Source organism: Balaenoptera borealis, assembly GCF_965194805.1.
Source record: "Balaenoptera borealis genome assembly, chromosome: 19".
In the NCBI taxonomy this organism is placed as follows: domain Eukaryota; kingdom Metazoa; phylum Chordata; class Mammalia; order Artiodactyla; family Balaenopteridae; genus Balaenoptera; species Balaenoptera borealis.
In genome coordinates, this window is record NC_138878.1 from 64,933,201 (window position 1) to 64,941,301 (window position 8,101).

Consider the following 8,101-nt stretch of genomic DNA (forward strand, 5'->3'; position numbering starts at 1 on the left):
TTATCCATTCTATATATAATAGTTCGCATCTGCTAATCCCAAACTCCCACTCCATCCCTCCCCTAATCCCCTCCCCCTTGACAACCACAAGTCTGTCCTCTACGTCTGTGAGTCTGTTAGAAATACTCTATGTGAGTAAAACTATAAAACATTCCTGAAATATATGAAAGTAGGTATAAACAAATGAAAATTGACATCTTGTTCTTGGTTGGAAAAATTCAATATTACAAAAAGATCAATTCTCCTTAAGCTAATTAATAAAATTACTGTCTCCCTGTATAGACAACTTCAGTTAGTTTTGGAGCTAGCAACGTTATTGCAAAAATCTTACAGAATGAAGAGCAAATAAGAGCCACAAAAACTCTAGAAATGAATCAAAATGAGGGAGGCTATCTCTAGGGGATATGTTATTCATGAGTAGACTGACAGATCAGTGCAGCTAAAATTTATGCCAAAATGCAGAAGAAAAGTTAATAAGCAGCAAAACTACAGCGGAGCTATCATTAATACTTAATATTTGGGAAATGGAGATTCCTACCAAAATGACAATAAGTTGGGACTTCCCTGGTGGCGCAGTGGTTAAGAATCTGCCTGCCAGTGCAGGGGACACGGGCTCGAGCCCTGGTCCAGGAAGATCCCACATGCCACGGAGCAACTAAGCCCATGTGCCACAACTACTGAGCCTGCGCTCTGGAGCCCGGAAGCCACAACTACTGAGCCCTTGTGCCACAAATACTGAAGCCCGTGCAGCTAGAGCCTGTGCTCTGCAACAAGAGAAGCCACCACAATGAGAAGCCCGTGCACCGCAACAAAGAGTAGCCCTTGCTCGCTGCAACTAGAGAAAGCCCGCGCACAGCAACAAAGACCCAACGCAGCCATAAATAAATAAATAAATTTATTTTAAAAAAATGACAATAACTGGTTTTATTCTTCACAGCCTGTAGCAAGATCAAGGTCAAAGGAAAGAGAAATCTGTATGGTAAAAAAATAAATAAAACACCGTTAAATTCCTTCACAAGGCTTGATTCTCAGTCACCTGACTGCAGCCAGCTCCTTGCTCACTGCCTCCAAAGGAGTGTCTCAGACAAGGACAGGTTTGGGGTTGAAAAATTTCCTCAGTGATTATTCTTTTTTTAAAAAATTAAAGTATAGTTGATTTACAATGCTGTGTTAGTTTCGGGTGTACAACAAAGTGATTCAGTTATACATACTATATATCTGGGGGTTTTTTCAGATTCTTTTCCCTTATAGGTTACTACAGAATATTTAGTAGAGTTCCCTGTGCTATACAGTAGGTCCTTGTTGGTTATCTATTTTATATATAGTGGTGTGTGTATGTTAATCCCAAACTCCTAATTTATCCCCTGCGCCTTTCCCCTTTGGTAACCATAAGTTTGTTTTCTGTGTCTCCTCAGTGATTTTTTTTTTAATTTTTATTTATTTATTTATTTATTTATTTATTTATTTATTTATTTATTTATTATTTTTGGCTGCGTTGGGTCTTCGTTGCTGCGTACAGGCTTTCTCTAGTTGCAGAGAGCAGGGGCTACTCTTCATTGCGGTGTGCGGGCTTCTCACTGTGGTGGCTTCTCTTGTTGCGGAGCACGGGCTCTAGGCATGTGGGCTTCATTAGTTGCAGCACGCGGGCTCAGTAGTTGTGGCTCATGGGCTCTAGAGCACAGGCTCAGTAGTTGTGGCGCACGGGCTTAGTTGCTCTGAGGCATGTGGGATCTTCCCGGACCAGGGCTCGAACCCGTGTCCCCTGCATTGGCAGGAGGATTCTTAATCACTGCGCCACCAGGGAAGCCCCTCCTCAGTGATTTTTGATTTAAACTTCTTTCGTACCTTCACCGAGTGGCCAGTGGTGTATCCATTGGCAGCACCTGCTCCTTGAGCATCTTCTGCAACATCACGACTGGCCCCGGGAGCTCCAAGATGACAGAGCTTAAGATAGAAGCTCCCATGTGCCTCTCTAACAGCCCACACTTGATCCTGAACATGCTGGTAAATATCACTTTTCCTCTTTATGTGTCTGATACACGAACAGCAAAATATCACAAAGAACTATAATTGGTAATCGGAATAACAAGGTCACACAATCACGACTTGAAGCATTTTAACTTCCCTCATGTTGCATGTTTGGGATTCATGATCTGGGCAGCGTCTGCATGGTTTTCAGCCTCTGAAGACACAAGCAGTGGGTCCCGCACAATTCATAAGAACAACGTGTCGGCCAAACTTCCCCTGAGATGACGGCCACCCGAAGCATCCTCATCTTGGTAAGGACCTTTGTATCTCTTCACAGCCTCTTTTCCTTCTCTTCCTCTTGTTCGTGTCTTTCTGATAATCCCTGTTGGTGGCTGATCACCCTCTCCCCCAATCACTTCACGTTTCCCAGCAATCAGCCCTTTGTTCTCTTGAGCCGTGACCCCACTGTCTGCAGTGTCTTCTCTGCGCACTGCAGAAGGTTACATGACTCCTTAAAAATGATAAGATAGCTGTGTGTTTTATATTTATTTAAACAGAGTTGTCATTTATTCATTCATTCTTTACAGAGATTTAAGCACTAGAATGAGCAATCACATAACAGAGAGGGTGTGAAGAACAGACCGTGTCTCTGACTTTAGAGAAATCGTAACATAGCAGACACAGCAGGCCCTCAACTAAATATTATGTGCAATGCTTTTATAATTTCCATTTTATTAAATGTTGCAGAGGAGAAGTCTACAGCCTAAGAATTCATTTAAAATTGGGGTCTCTAATACCTTGGAGATAATGGAAACTTATATGAGCATGTAACTTTAAACCTGATCAATTAAAATCTCCTGAGTGTTAACTGGGCAGAGAAGTGTGAGAAGAATTTGCTGAATGGGGAAGCCTGTGTGATGATCTTGAACATGAGAAGGAAAAATCCTGGCTCTCTAACAAGTGGTCCCGGATGGAGCTGGAGATAACACAGTACTTCAGACTCTGAAGGACACTGGAGACCAGGTGTTGTGTGTTTATCTCAAATCCTGAGAGGAAAGGTAGTCAGCCAAAATATATGATCGTTTAGGGTGGAGGGGAGCATATTTACAACACTTGCAGGTTGGGACTTCCCTGGCGGTCCAGTGGTTCAGACTCCGCGCTGCCACTGCAGGGGGTGCAGGTTCCATCTCTGGTTCAGGAACTAAGATCCCACATACCGCGCTGTGTGGCCAAAAAAAGAAAACAAAAATGAAAACAAAAACAAACCCCCCAAAAAACAAAAATGAAACAACTTGCAGGTAAAATGGGCAGATGTGGTTGGAGGGCAAACTGTGCACTGGAAGCAAGTCAGAAGGTTTTACCTATAATTCAAGTCAGAAATGATTAATGTGAATCAGGAAAAAAAAAAAGAAAGGAAAAAAAAAGACAAGACAGAATTTTGGGGTTTCTAGAAGGTAGAATGTTCTGCATCAAGTGATGGTCCCAGTTAGCCTGTTTGGAAGACAGAGGGTGGACTCCCAAGTCCGCAACACGGGGCAGTGAGTGTACTGTGGGGCGTGCTCATCAACTGCAGAGGAGCTGAGGAGGAAGCTTCTGAGGTGAGGGTCACAGAACAGCTTTATGTATGGAAGAGTGTCAGCCCCCTGAAATATCCAGTGGTGTGTAGTTTACAAAATCAAAAGATAAAACGGACAATCCCTCATCCATAGTAAAAAAAAAAAAAAAAAAAGAAAGAAAAAATTAAGAAATGTCTTTCAGGGCTTCCTGGGTGGTGCAGTGGTTGAGAATGCACCTGCCAATGCAGGGGACACGGGTTTGAGACCTGGTCCAGGAAGATCCCACATGCCGCGGAGCCACGAAGCCCACATGCCTAGAGCCCGTGCTCCGCAACAAGAGAGGCCACTGTAATGAAGAGTAGCCCCTGCTTGCCGCAACTAGAGAAAGCCCACGCCCAGCAACGAAGACCCAGCACAGCCAAAAATAAATGAAATAAATAAATTAAAAAAAATTTTTTTAAAAACCCCTGTGACTTCATAGACTTACAATAGTCTTTGGGACTGTAAATATTTATGGGAAAGAAGGCATGGTTTCTAATACTCTATTAGGTGTAACTAGGTGAAGTCAAGAATGATCTACAAACAATAGATGCTGGAGAGGGTGTGTAGAAAAGGGAACCCTCCTGCACTGTTGGTGGGGATGTAAACTGATACAGCCACTATGGAGAACAGTATGGAGTTTCCTTAAAAAACTAAAAACAGAACTACCATATGACCCAGCAATCCCACTCCTGGGCATATACCCTGAGAAAACCATAATTCAAAAGGACACATGTACCCCATTGTTCATTGCAGCACTATTTAAATAGCCAGGACATGGAAACAACCTAAATGTCCAACGATAGATGAATGGGTAAAGAAGATGTGGTACATATATACAATAGAATATTACTCAGCCAAAAAAAGGAAGGAAATTGGGTCATTTGTAGAGATGTGGATGGACCTAGAGTCTGTCATACAGAATGAAGTAAGCCAGAAAGAGAAAAACAAATATCGTATATTAATGCATATAGGTGGAATGTAGAAAAATGGTACAGATGAACCTATTTGTAGGGCAGAAATAGAGAGGTAGACGTAGAGAATGGACATGTGGACACAGGGTGGGAAGGGGAGGGTGGGACGAATTGGGAGATTAGGTTTGATGTAAATACATTACCATGTGTAAAACAGATAGCTAGTGGGAACCTGCTGTATAGCACAGGGAGCTCAGCTCAGTGCTCTGTGATGACCTAGATGGGTGGGATGGGGTGGCCAAGAGGGAGGGGATATAGGTATACATACAGCTGATTCACTTCATTGTACAGCAGAAACTAACACAACATTGTAAAGCAATCTTACTCCAATAAAAAAATAAATAAATAAATACGTAGTTGAAAAGACTGGAGAGAGAGAATAAGCGCAAGACACAAAGGTGGGCTTCCCTGGTGGCGCAGTGGTTGAGAATCCGCCTGCCAATGCAGGGGACACGGGTTCGAGCCCTGGTCTGGGAAGATCCCACATGCCGCGGAGCAACTGGGCCCGTGAGCCACAACTACTGAGCCTGCGCGTCTGGAGCCTGTGCTCCGCAACAAGAGAGGCCGCGATAGTGAGAGGCCCACGCACCGCGATGAAGAGTGGCCCCCGCTCGCCGCAACTAGAGAAAGCCCTCGCACAGAAACGAAGACCCAACACAGTCAAAAATAAATAAATAAATAAATAAATTTATTAAAAAAAAAAAAAAAAAAGACACAAAGGCCTCAGAGAGACAGGGACCTTTAAGGAAAAACAAATTCATTCCTAAATTCACAGAGCATCCACTGTGTGCCAGGCACAGGCTAACAAGTGGGGATATAAAATGAATATGTACATAAACGGCCAAAGCTAAATCTGTTTTCCTTAGTGAAATACTTTTAAAAGGTGGGTTGTGGGCTTTTTTTTTTGGTGGGGGTGGGTTTTTTTTGACATGGTTAGCTGTATACACATAGCTAAGTTGTATATATGAATAAAAGCCTTACTTACTGAAAAAAAAAAAAAAGGAAAAAAGAACAGTGAAACACAAACCACCCTATATCGATTCTCAGTAGAAAACTTGGAGCCAAGACAAGATCGTTGTTCATTCCTGGCCCCCAGAACTGACTGCATCTGGCCAGCAAGACTGCAAATTTATTGTGGACCCAAGATTACTGGGTACCTCCTTTCTCTTTCTTTTTTAAGTGGGAGGGTTTATTAAGGTTATATTTCTCTGTTCCACCACAATGCGTTATGAGTGAAGAGAACTCCACGTGGGGCTCTGAGTTCAGAGGAATCTCATGAGATGATTATGAGATTCTCATGTTTGAGTAGAACTTTTTTAACCTTTCTTTTGGGACAGAGGTAAATGTATTTTGTGTGTGAACAAAGGATGGACAAATTATTTCTGATAGAAGCAGCATTATCATATATTGAAATATTATTTCCAATTAATTATCACCTTGCTGTGAGATTATACACATCTGTTCCTCTGATATCAAGCTTGGCCTCTTGACTTAGGCAACTCTTTCTTCCCTTTGAGAGGACTGCATTTCCTTGCCCATTTTATGCAAGCTTGGCTTTGTGAGTTCCTTGGCCCATTTGGTGTGAGTAGAGTGGCATGTTTTAACTTTAAATGGAACATTTCAAAGCCTTTGTTTGCTTTTTTGAACCCTCTCTTCTCTCTGCTGCAAGAATGGTACATCCCAGATACACTGGAATTTTACCCTGAACCCCAGAATCAAATCAGAGAAACAAGCAAGAGGTGAATAATGATACGATATGAGGAAGAAATAAATGTTTTCTTGTTGTAAGCCAAGGAGAATCCAGGGGTATTTATTACCATAGCAAAACCTCCAGAAAACTGACTGGTACACTTTCAATGACCTTTTCTTTTTTCCTCACCCACCTGAAACTCTCAAATTCAAGGTTACAGGTAGGAGCTCATTATCTCCAGTACTAATTGTCCCACCTTTAAAATCTTGATTTCAAGAATTCCCTTCCTAAATTATTACCCTCATTCCTTCTATTACATATATTCACTCTTTCCATTAGAATATCCATTTACTTTTAATTCACCTACAAATATGTTACTTTTCATTGTCTAACTACCCTCAATGGACTGTGTGTTCCCAGTTGTAACATTTCCAACTGGTTTATCGTGATCAAATATTTGTAAATAACGTCAAGAAACTTGCTCTCGGCCTTCCCTGGTGGCGCAGTGGTTACGAATCCGCCTGCCAATGCAGGGGACACGGGTTCGAGCCCTGGTCCAGGAAGATCCCACATGCCGCGGAGCAACTAAGCCCGTGCGCCACAACTACTGAGCCTGCGCTCTAGAGCCCGCGAGCCACAACTACTGAGCCCGCGTGCCACAACTACTGAAGCCCGCGCACCCTAGAGCCCGTGCTCCACAATAAGAGAAGCCACCGCAATGAGAAGCCTGCGCACCACAATGAAGAGTAGCCCCCGCTCACCACAACTAGAGAAAGCCCGCGCACAGCAATGAAGACCCAACACAGCCAAAAATAAAATAAAATAAAAAATAAAATAAAATAAATTAAAAAAAAAAAAAAGAAACTTGCTCTCTTACACGGTGCTGCCTTCATCTGAGGAAGCAAGGCTCAGACCTGGATGAGCTCAGTTAACGACTTAAATCCTACTACAAACAGGAAGTTCACACTGATGACCGAAAACCCCAAGCAAACAAGAAAATGAAAGAGCCTTTAGGCTCTTAGTGTTTTGTTAAATTGCTATCCCTTCTCTATGGGTCCTGTTTTGAACTTCTCCTGCTCTGGTGGCAAATTATAAATGGTGATATGTTCTGTTTTCATTTTCCTTCAATTCAGAATACATTCCAATGTTTTTTTTTCCAATTTCTTCTTTGTCCCAGGATTAGTCACAAGTAGATCATTATATTCCAAATATTTGATGTTCCATGGATTTTTCTGTTATTGATTTCTGTTTTAATGACATTGTGGTTATAGAGATATTTTGTATAACTTGAATTCTTTTAAAATTTATCAAGACTTGTTTGATGGCCCAGAATGGTTTGTCTTGATAAAGTACTATGTGCACTTTGAAAGACTGTGTGAAATTCTCTTGTAAGGTGGAGTTTCTAATAAAGGAAAAACTCTGTTTCTTCTTCCTGTGGAGGGAAAAATCCAGTTCCTCCTACCTGTGTGTTTCTTTCCTCTATGTCTCCTTTACCCTTACGCTACTGCCACATTCACAGAGAACACTCCACTTCTGACACTTCGAGTCAACAAATATGTGGGCGTTTTCTCCACAAGCAATCGTATGTGACACCAGCTGGGTGTCCTACAATTCAACTCAATTCCGACACTTCCTGGAGACAGGATCAAATCCCACAGATCCCACAAGTCTGCCCCCCTCCCCCCAATACACTTCAGATGTCAGTTGCGAGTCCAGGTTGTCACCCACTTGTGCTTCTGACCAACTGGCTATAGATTGGGATTTCCAACAACACCCCTTTTTTGGTTCATACAAAAGAATACACAGCCAGTTTATATAGGGTTGCTTCTAAGTCCTGAAAAAAAAAAAAATTCTAACTATAAGTCCCGAATTTT

At 42.2% G+C, this 8,101-nt stretch overlaps 1 protein-coding gene across 2 annotated transcripts in view; it reads left to right on the plus strand.

Moving 5' to 3' along the window:
* Window positions 1-8,101, plus strand: part of LOC309616847 (zinc finger protein 525-like) — a 202,158-nt gene that overhangs the window by 110,080 nt on the left and 83,977 nt on the right. The window lies entirely within an intron of this gene.